The 10,120-nt window shown below is 43.0% G+C and overlaps 1 protein-coding gene across 2 annotated transcripts in view; it reads right to left on the reverse strand.

Annotated features, from left to right (window-relative positions):
- Window positions 1-10,120, reverse strand: part of Scap (SREBF chaperone) — a 62,201-nt gene that overhangs the window by 51,751 nt on the left and 330 nt on the right. The gene's annotated exons all lie outside the window — the stretch shown is intronic.

A 10,120-nucleotide genomic window follows, 5' to 3' on the forward strand; every position in this document is an offset into this window, starting at 1 on the left:
CACCTATGGGTCATGAGTCTATCCAGGTATACAGGGTGGGTATCAAGGAAATAGCAGCAGCTCAGTCCCACAAGTGACACCCAGCCACCAGTAAGCATCATGGACACTGTCCACGTCCACCACATACTAGAACTTTGTGCAATATCCTATCCCCAGACTGTTAGAAGTGCTGGTCATATATTTGCCATTTTAGTGTTTTTCTTATGCTTTATTCTTAGTAATTCTTTTTTTTTTTTTTTTTTTTTGTGGAACCAGGGATTGAACTCAGGTCCTTGTGCTTGCCAGGCAAGCACTTATTCTACTGAGCCATCTCCCCGGCCCTATTCTTAGTAAGTCTTTACTATCATGAAAACTTTTTTTAGTTGATATTTTTGTATATATTAACCTAATCAAATACTGTGTGAGTACTCTGAATTAATCACAGATTCGTACATATAATACACTACATTCTGGCCTCTTAGTTGGACTCACAATTTAATTTAATTTTTGAATGCTATTTTGAAATATTTAATTTTGAATTAAGAATTTTCTGACTAATGTTTAATTTCAATTTTTGTTTTTTGATTTATACTGTTTCTTTGACTTACAATCTACTTATAATAAAGGCATGGTATGTTATTTTCTCCTAGTATTAGAAACTTTAAAAAGTATATTTCCAGGGGCTGGGGAGATAGCTCAGTAGAATAAGTGCTGAGTTCAACCCCTGCTTCCATAAAAAAAAAAAAAAAAAGTGTATCTCCATTTTCCATTGAGTTTATATTAGTTCTTCCTTGTCTTTTATACACACACACACAAACACACACACACACACACACACACACACACACGCACACAAACATATATATAAACTGACATAAGATTGATACTGCTTTGTGGAAATCTTCAATGACCTTTTAAATGGGTTTGTCTAATACAATTATATTTTACATAGTCCTGTATAACTACCATTCTGAGAGCTCTTTATTCTTTATCCAGGACCATACAGCCTTCTCTTGCCTTCTGGATTATGGTCTTTGTTATTTTCTATATGCTACGTCTGGAGCTTTAGAATATTCCGAGTTTGTATAACTAGAAAATATTTTACTTTTAGTTTTCAAAGGTATGTTTGCTAAGTATAAAATTCACTGAGGATAGATCCTTTTTTTTTCAATTTTCTTTTAATTTAGAGAATAAATAAATCTAGTTTCTTACCCAAAAAATAAAATAAATTCCAAATGTGTAAAAGATTTCAGGTGGCCAGGGATATAGCTCAGCAGCACAAGTGCCTACCTGGCAAGCACGAAGTCTTGAGTTCGATTCCTGATATGCAAAATTAATAAGTGAATAATTTTTGACAAAAAGATTTAAAGATATTGAAAAAGGAAATACAAAAGTCATAAAAGATATTCTTGCTTCTTTCCTTTTCAGAACTGGAGACTGAACCCAGGATCTTCATATTGAGCTACATTCCTAGCGCTTTTATTTTTTAGTTGCGACAAGATCTCACAGTCTCACACTAGGCTCAAATCTTCAATCCTCCTGACTCAGCTTTCTAGAGTGCTGGGACACTGATGCCCACCCCATACGTGGCTGCAGTCAGTACCACCCTAAGTGAGATAGCAGCTGTGACTCATAGTACTGCTGAGGTGCTCAGCCCCTTCATACATAAACAGGTTTTCTTTCTTTTCTTTTCTTTTTTTTTTATAAACAGATTTTTAAAATCTATTTAATGAGGGGCTGGAAAGATGGCTCAGTGGTCTAAAGCACCTACTTGGAACTAGCTTAGCAAAGCATCAGGGACTGCGGTTCAATCCCCCAGCACCACATGCCAGCCCGCGCCGCCCCCTGGTGGGCTGAGCTGGCCACACACACACACCTCTCTCTCTCTCTCTCTCTCTTTCTCTCTCTCTCTCTCTCAAATAAATAAAAAAAAAATCTATTTAATGGGACTGGGGAGATGGCTCAGTAGAATAAGTGCTTCCCTGGCAAGTGTAAAGATCTGAGTTCAATCCCCAGTTCGGCAAAAAAAAAAAATAATAATAATAATAATAATAATAAAAATTTTTTAAAAATTAAAATCTATTTAAAAATACCAAAGCTAAATGTCAGAGAGAAAGCTCAGTGGCATAAATGCCTGCCTAGCATGTGTAAGGTTCCAAGTTCAATCCCTGGTACCACCAAAAAGAAGAAAAAATACCAAAGTCAATAGAAAATGGGAAAAGGATATGAACATTTTAGAGAAAAGCAAATATAAGAGGTCTTTTCACCTGACTGCAACCAAAGATATAAATTAAAACTACCCAAGAGGTAATGAGTGTTCTTTCTACTCTTTCAACTTTTCTGTAAGTTGAACTAAAGAGCATACTGTGTGTGCGTGTGTACGCATACATGCTCATGCACACACATGTTCACATGCATATATGTGGGGAAATCTACACAGAGAAACTTTTCTCACCCATCAACTTGTAAAGATCAAACTTTGCGCCCCCACAGCACTGGTATGGGTATAAACAAGCACTGTCCCACACTGCTAGCAGCAGGCACAGCTCAAGACATCTGGTGACAGCTGGCTGCTGGACAGAAGCCTGACTCCCCGTTCAGCTCTCCACCTCGGCTATGAGGGGCAAGGCCCTTGGCCACGGGTGGGCTGGGACCCCCTAGTTACCCACACCAGGTTACCTTCATCAGCAACTACAGTTCCCTATAGTTCCATCAACAGTACTCTGGCTAAATTAATTACATCTGAAAACACTATTATCCAGCTGTACAGACAATAAGGAAGCCTCATGTATTTGTTTTTCAGCGCTGGAACAGGACCCAGGACCTGGGGCTGGGGCTGTACCTCAGTGGTAGAGCACTTGCCTAATACATACAAGGTACTGAGTTCAAACCTCAGTACTGTATCACTCAATCACTCAATCAATCAATCTAGGGTCTTGTGCAGGGTGGGCAAGCACTCTACACCCAGCCCAGCCCAGCCCAGCTTTCAAGCACTGCAAATGGACAACAGTGAAGCAACATTCACAGAAAAAAGAGAGACAATATGGTGTGCTACGTTCAAGTGAGGAAAAAAAAAAAAAAAAAAAGAGCTCTCCGTGTATTTGCCTGTGTATGCGCAGAACACCTGAGCCTCAGAACACCTGAGCCTCGGTGATCGCGGCTGCCTCTGGGGAGATCCGGTAGCCAGGGCAGAGGGAAGGGAAACTGCCCCAGGTATACTGGGCTGCACCTTTTGAATTGTATGTCATGGGGGGAATTCCTGCAATAGATAGCTAAAAATTAACAATAATGAGTACAGCTTTCCTGTGCAGCATAACCCTCTTCTCTGGGAATCTATCACCATCTTTCTACCCTGCTGGGTGAAAATGTGTCCTATATTTCAAGGTAAAACCCGAGGTGAGGTGTGTACAGGCAAACTGACAGGGACAGGAAGGAGAGGCCAGAAGAGGGGAATTATTTAACAGGACAGAGTTTCTGCTTGGAATGATGAAAAATCCTAAAAACAGATATGGTGGCTGTACAATACTAGGAATATAATTTAATGCTGAAAGATTAAACTGGTAAGTTAAAAAAAATGATAAGTGTTATGTTGTATATTTTCCACAAGTTAAAAAAATCATCAAATAATCAGGCAAGGGTAACAAGCAGGAGTGGGGATACAGATGAAACAAGGGTGTCCCACGGACTCAAGCTGGGGACACCACCTTCCTGCACGGCCCCTCCTCCAAGTCAGTGAGATGACATCCCTCAAACTCATCCATAACTACCCCACGCACATGATGGACACACAAGGGCTCATTGTGCTTCATATTTGTGTATATTTGAACTTTACTATCATAAAAATTACATCCTAAAAAAATTAAATCCTTTAAAATGCACAAAGCTTTCTGTTGTACAGCTAGGGGTCAAACACAGTGTATTGTGCACGCTAGGCAAGCACTTTACCACTAAGCTACACATCCTACGAACTTCATTCCCAGACCTGGCATGGTGGCACATGCCTATAATCCCAGCTTTCAGGAGGCTGAGGCAGGAAAATTGCTACAAGCTCAGTGCCAGCCTGGGCTACATAGTGTGTTCAAGGCCAGTGTATAACATACAGCAAGACCTTGTGTCAAAAACAAAAAACAAGAGGCCGGGGAGATGGCTCAGTAGAATAAGTGCTTCCCTGGCAAGTGCAAGGGCCTAAATTCAATCCCCAGTTCCGCAAAAACAAAACAAAAACACCCTTATATGATTCAAGAATAGGAACCCAGGTAAAAGGAGGGTAAGGAGTCATGCAGAACTCAAAGGAAATAAACAGTATGAAAATAGAAGGAAATTCAGTACAAATAAAGATTACACTACAATATAATCATAGTAATGTTTATAATAGGAAGAAAATGTGTTACAGTAAAATCTGAGACACAAAACAGAGTAGTCATTAAAAACATTGATACTGAAGCTGAGGGTGTCATCCAGTGATAGAGAGCTTGACTAGCCTGCAGGAAGCCCTGAGTTCAACTTCCAGCATCACACACACACACACACACACACACACACGCACGCACTCTGATACAAGCCACCTGGGTTCAATCCTCAGCACTGCAGAAAAGTAAACAAAATACAGAAAGTGTGAGCTAGAGGATCTCATATACACCCAATGAGCTCTCTAGGGCCAAAGGCAAAGAGGGAGTACAGAGAGCATTCACAGGGGCCAAACCAAACCTGGGGCTCAGAGGAGACACTGCCCTCCCAGGCACTTGACCTATATCCCATCTCATCAGCCTCACAGGTTTCCTTGGAAGCTTTTCATAAAGACTGCAATGTGAGCTGATGGGGCCACGCAGCTACAAGGGAGACAAGAATTACAAGGTGTCCTCTAGCCCCAGCTTCACGCGAAATGAAATGTCACAGATTGAAAACAGGTGTACAGAAACATGCAAGCATGGGCCTGGGGTGTTCCTTCTCCCCACTGGGCTCCAGAGGGCTTCTGGGGGAATCCTCCTTCCTGACAAGAATATGAAACACGTTTTCTGCTCCTGCTCAAAGTAGGTATGGAAGTTCCTAAGTCACCATCATGGAGGGTGCCAAATGCAAATCGCTGTCAAATTCGGGCCTGAAAGAAAAAATTCACTATTTGTTTATCAATAAAATTATGGGAAAAAAAAGAAAAAAAATAAATAAATTCAAAGAAATTGTTGAATCAAAAAAAATGTATCCAAGGTAATAATAAATAAATATTTCAGCTGGAAAAAAGAAAAAATTCACTTGGGATATGGAGAAAAGGCAGCGTGCACACGGCTGGTGCAGGGTGGAGGGTGGTGAGCTCAGGCCAGGCGACAGCAGAGATGTGACCATGCCAGGGCCTTGAGTAACAGTGTGGTCTTTAGTAGCCACAACTCAGGCCCATGGCCCAAAGTGCAAACTGAGTTGCTCAAAAGAGAATGTTGTAAAACAAAAACAAATGAGATTTTACATTTACAAAAACAAAAATGTTGAATCATTTTTTTGGTATCAAGAGATATTATACTGAGCTGGCCCTGGACCCTGTGTGTGCTGTGCTGGCCATGAAAACCAGGCGTGGTGGCACAGACCTATAACCCCAGTGCTGAGGAGGCTGAGAAAGGAGAATCACTACGAGTCTTAGCTGTATATCGAGACCCTGTACCAAATAAATAAAAGATTTTTAGAAAGAAAGAGTTTACAACCTAATGTGAAAAGCAATAGAAAACATGAGATCACATTTATTCAGAGAGAATAAGCAGAAGAAAGCCTAAGAAGCCTGCTGGGTTACAGGGATTTGAAACTTGTTTTTTGTTTTGTTTTGGGTTTTGTGTGTGAGAGTATGTGTGTTTTCTCATTAACTTTCCTCAAGGGATTGCACACACTTGAGATCCCAGTGCTCTAGGAGGCTGAGGCAGGAGACTCACAAGTTGAAGCCCCGTCTGGGCAACTTCATGACTAAGACCCTATCTTTAAAAAAAAAAAAAAATTTAAAAAAGGCTGCAAATGTAGTTCAGTGAGTAGGAGAGGGAGAGGGAGGAGGAGGAAGGGAAGAGGGAGAGGAGGAGGGAGGGGAGGGGAGAGGGAAGAGAAGATGGGAAGGGAGGGGCAGGGGCAGGGGCAGGGTATGGACAAGCAGGGACATAGGTGACTTGTATTAACAAACTAGGCCAATGGCTCAATGGTAGAAGGGGGCTTCACAAGGGCAAGGTTTTGCATTTGATCCCCACTACCAAAAAAAAAAATACTTGGCTCCTTTTAAGAAATTTAGAAATACAGGATCAAAGAAAAATGAAACTAACACTACAATTACAAATGCAACCTCAGCCAGTGAGATAGCTCAATGGACTAAGCGCCTGCTTAGGCAAGTGCAAGGGCTGGGGTTCAACCCCTGGCACCACAGGCGGCAGTGGCCCAGCCCCTAGTCACACTGAGCCAGTGACTGAATCTGGGCATAGGAGAGGCTAAAAACAGGTGGATCACTGAGTCTGAACTATGTGGTGAGACCCTACACAAAATACAAAATACACACACACACACACACAAAAAAAAAAGCAATCTTAACTATATTATCATCTAAAAGAAAAAATAAAACTGGCCAATTATGCACTAGCTACAGTGATGCAATACAGCTGGCTGCTGCGGGGCTTCAGTGGGAAACTGGGCAAGGCCTGGCACCCCCACCCCCAGGCTTGGATGCCTTCCTGAGCCACCCTCAGAGCAGTGCCAGGACAGGGGTAGCATCTCTTGAGATTTTGAAATTCAAATTTCCAAACACATCTCTGACCTACAGGATCAGCAGCTCCAAAGATGGGGTTAACAAGCCACGTAGGGACTGCTGCTCTTGCTGAAGTTACTGCTGCTACCAGGAATGGCACAGTGAGTGACACAGAAGCAGCAGTGTCCCCTCTAGGTGAAACAGCTTCTCTAGTTAGAGCTGTTTTTGTACGTGATGCTGAGGAACAAGCTCAGGAGCACTCTACCACTGAGCTACATCCCCAGCCCTTTATGCTTTTAAATGTATTTGGTTGTTACAGGGCCTCACTACGCAGCTCCCCTGTGCCGGGATTACGGGTGTGTGCCAGCATGCCTGGGGCACAGTGGCAAGGCCTATGGTGCCAGGGATCGAACTGCAGTCCCCGTGCTTGCGTAAGCAGGCACTTCAGTATTCTGAGCTATCTCACTGGCCCCAGCCCTTTACATTTTGAAACAAGGTTCTGGGCCTGGCTTAAATTTATGATCCTGCCTCAGTATCAAAAGTGCTGGAAGAGCAGGAGTGTGCCACTGAGACCAGCAGGAAAACATATTTCTCGTTCAAAACTCTCTGCCATTTGCATTCACTCTCTGGGACCAGAAAGTAATGTATTCAACAGTAAAAGGACAAACTAGAAAAAATATATATATTTTTTAATTAGGTAGAATCCTGGAACTGCTCATTTTGAGATAATTTATAAACCACTGCAGTGGAATCAAACTGAAGAAAATGAAATCTAGTTTGTCAGAATGAGAAGGAATTGATGTATTTCAATATTTAGATGATTTGAAAAAAAGACTAGAGATGTAGTAGTTCAGGGGTAGAACACCTGCCCAGCACTCCAGCATAGAAGGAAGGGAGAAAGCTAACCCGGCAGGAAGAAAAGGAGATAAGGAAGAAAGGAAAGAACTGTCAATGGAGAATAGAACAAACTACAGTCATCCCTGAAAGACCAAGTTAGACTTCTGTGACTAGGTCACTAGGTGAACTGGTCACTAAATGAGAAATTATACATAGAATACTCGTTACAATATTCAGAACAAAGAAATGGTCAAAGGAAACTCCGATTTGATGACTTTGCTTTTATTTGCAAAACTCGTAATGCAGTACTGTAATGTGTAGCAGAACATAAACTACAGTACAATCAGCAAAAATACAGTACTGTATAAATAGGGTGTATTATACACAAAAAGAGCATTGAAGCTTTATAAACAAGATGTACAGAACATAAAAATAAAAGTCACAAGTCTGAACAGTCATTAAATAGGTAAGTTATTAAACAAGTAACATTCAGGCTACAAGTGCCACACTGATGGGAACTGCTTATTTCAGTTCCTCTGGCCTCCAATTCAAATGAACATGTTTACAGTAGAAAGGCCAAGGGATGGCAGGAGGAGGAAGGTGGAGATGTCACAGGGACTAGGATGTGTTATGTATGTGCATTAACACCTCAGATGAAGGAAACTACCAAGTACTGCAAATGTGCTGATAAAAAACTGAAAAACTGTTAATGGTTAAAGAAAATAAAGTACAAGTATTTCAACAATGTTAACTACTAGTCTTGTCTAACAGGTCACATCAGTCCTCACAACTTGAAATTTTGGTAAATGCTGTATTTGAGACAGACAATTGAAATACCAGATCCTCTTCCACACTTCCAACTGCAATTTTTTTTTTCCAGTACTGGAGATCAACCCCAGGGGTGCCCTACCTCTAAGTTACATCCGCAGCCCTTTCTAGATTTGATTTTGAGACAGTGTTTCACTAATAATAACTTGAAACTAGGTATTAGTATGAAATACTAGTCTGATTATGTGTGATTACACTAGGTTTCTGCTCAGGAACAACCAACTCATACAGAGCCTTGTATATTGTTTTCAGACAACGCTACACACAGGTGTTCTGTCATAGCGACTGAAAGCAACATGGGAAGTGAAGACACAACCACATACACAGTGCCTATCCATGCCATCAAGCAGCCTCCCACCACAAACAGCACATGCACCTGACGGTCACTGAAGAATTTCTGGACATATCCTGTGCACGGCCTGACAGCAGCAGCCCAAAGCCTGCACCAAAGAACCAGCAGAGCAACTCTGGCCCAGACCAGCCTCACCTCCAACTGCTCACAAATGACCTTGGGCAAATCAGTCTTTCTGCCTCTGTCTTCTGGCCCTAAGTTAGGAGTCAACTTATTACCACCTCACAGTAAAACTAAACCAGACTGAGGAACGGGGCAGTTAACCAGTGATAACACAGAGAGCTGGGTGTGGTGGTGCCCGGGGAGGCAGAGGCAGGAGGAACGCTCTGAGTTCAAGACCAGCTTGGGCTACAAAGTGAACTCAAGGCCAGCCTGAACTGCATAGAGAATCTGTCTCAAAGAGATAAAAAATAAATAAAAATAAAATACACAGAATTCTCTAGAAAGGTGTTCTGCCACAGTATTTATACCCATAGGTATTGTTTTGGACATTGTGTGCCCAGTGGGAATGCTGCAAATATGTAAAACACTTAAAAACCTCAACTATATTAACACACACTTAAAAAGATGCTGTCTTCTGTCCTGGTGTGGTGGTGCCCGCCAGGAATCCCAGCACTCATGAGGCTGAGGCAAGAGGATCTCTGCAAGTTCAAGGCCAGCCTGGACTACATATTGAGTTCCAGTCTAGCTTGGACTACACAACAAAATTTTGTACTGCAAAACAAAACAGAAAGATACCACCTTCAATAGGAACAGTCAGGAACACCTGAACTCCATTCTCCACTGACACACGTGATTTGGTTCTCTAATAAACACTTAAGACCACAGCCTGAGACGTCAGCACACCAATGAGAACACTGCATAACCACACTCTGCAAAACGCTGGATGAGAGAAACGCCTTCTGTGTACACGTCACAAAAATTATCGCAAAATCCCCAGAAAGAGTTTCATCACTCCGATCCAGTTTTCATCATAAAAGGTGGGGCAGCAAAGGTCCAGAACTCAGCCTGGCGCGGCAGCCCACGTGGTGGCCTGTCATCCCAGCACCCGGGAGGCTGAGGCAGGAGAACTGCAAGTTTGGAGCCATACAGCCAATTCAAGGAGTCTGAGCTACAGTCCAATCCAGTCCAAGGCCAGCCTGGAACACTTAGCAGACCCGGTATCAAAGTAAAAAAGCCCCACCCAGACCTCACGGCCGCTTCACCCCGCCGGCACAGCCTTCGGGAGCAGCCTGGACTGGCCTCCCGCTCCCGCGCAACACCGAGGCGACCAGCCCACCAGGAGGAAACACCCACGACCGCAGCGAGCAGAGCTGCGGGCTCAGGGACGGAGACCTGCTCCGGGGCAAGCCCGCTCCCCCACGCAGGGCAGGAACGCGGGGCGAGCCCCGCAGCCCCACGCCGGCTCCAGAGCCCGAGCC

The sequence above is a fragment of the Octodon degus genome, unplaced genomic scaffold, assembly GCF_000260255.1.
Source record: "Octodon degus isolate 3935 unplaced genomic scaffold, OctDeg1.0 scaffold00126, whole genome shotgun sequence".
Taxonomy (NCBI): domain Eukaryota; kingdom Metazoa; phylum Chordata; class Mammalia; order Rodentia; family Octodontidae; genus Octodon; species Octodon degus.